We start from the raw sequence: 743 nt of genomic DNA, 5'->3' as shown, positions 1-743 counted from the left end.
AGGATTGTGAAGCTGAATTAAATATGTGGACACCGCTAAGTTGATGAGCATGTTACACATTTTCTTTTACTTTTTATTTATTTGTTTTTAGAGCAGAAGCTGCATAAAAGCCAACACATGCAGCTGTCTGTGAGCTCAGTTTTCCCTCACACGTCTGCTCTGTTTCAGTAGCAGCATTTTTCTTTTTGGGTCCTGACTCATGTATGTTTTCTGTTTTGTTTGATTATTTTATTTTGTTGATTTGGAAACAAATTTGTGACCATACTTATGGATCACAGTGACACATAGTGATTAGGCATATGATTTTGTCATGGTCCCCGTGCCTGCTCGGCTGGCCCTGTGTGGCTACATGTTATGTTTTGTCTTTTCTCTCTCTCCTCTCTCTCTGCTCGCTGCCTGGGCGGAGCTCATTGTGAGCTCCCGGCCTCCACCACCTGTAGGCAATCACCTGTGGCTCCTCACCTTGTTTGCTCCTGCTACTTAAGGCAGTGACTGAGAGCACCTCGCCGCTGGACTATTGAATAACGCTCGTCAGTGCTACTTTAGCCTCAGCCAGTTTTGAGCTCTGTCCGTGAAAGTTCCGTGCTAACCCTTGTTCTCTGTATGCAGATTTCTCGTGTTTGGTTTGGAGACTCTGGACGCTTTTCCCGACCCCGCTCTGCACCCCTGGGAACCCTGGCCCCCTTCTCCTTCACCTGTATATAGTGCACCTGGAGTGTGTAAATAAACCTGTTTTTCTGAGA

The 743-nt window shown here is 46.2% G+C and overlaps 1 long non-coding RNA gene across 1 annotated transcript; it reads left to right on the top strand.

Annotated features, from left to right (window-relative positions):
• The first annotated feature begins 361 nt into the window (after positions 1 to 361).
• LOC113013902 (uncharacterized) lies at positions 362 to 743 on the top strand. The gene is made up of 2 exons (XR_003270887.1): positions 362 to 530; positions 610 to 743. It is a non-coding gene; the product is annotated as an uncharacterized LOC113013902 (long non-coding RNA).

The sequence above is a fragment of the Astatotilapia calliptera genome, chromosome 20 (genome assembly GCF_900246225.1).
Source record: "Astatotilapia calliptera chromosome 20, fAstCal1.2, whole genome shotgun sequence".
In the NCBI taxonomy this organism is placed as follows: domain Eukaryota; kingdom Metazoa; phylum Chordata; class Actinopteri; order Cichliformes; family Cichlidae; genus Astatotilapia; species Astatotilapia calliptera.
This window is presented reverse-complemented; position numbering and strand designations above follow the sequence as displayed.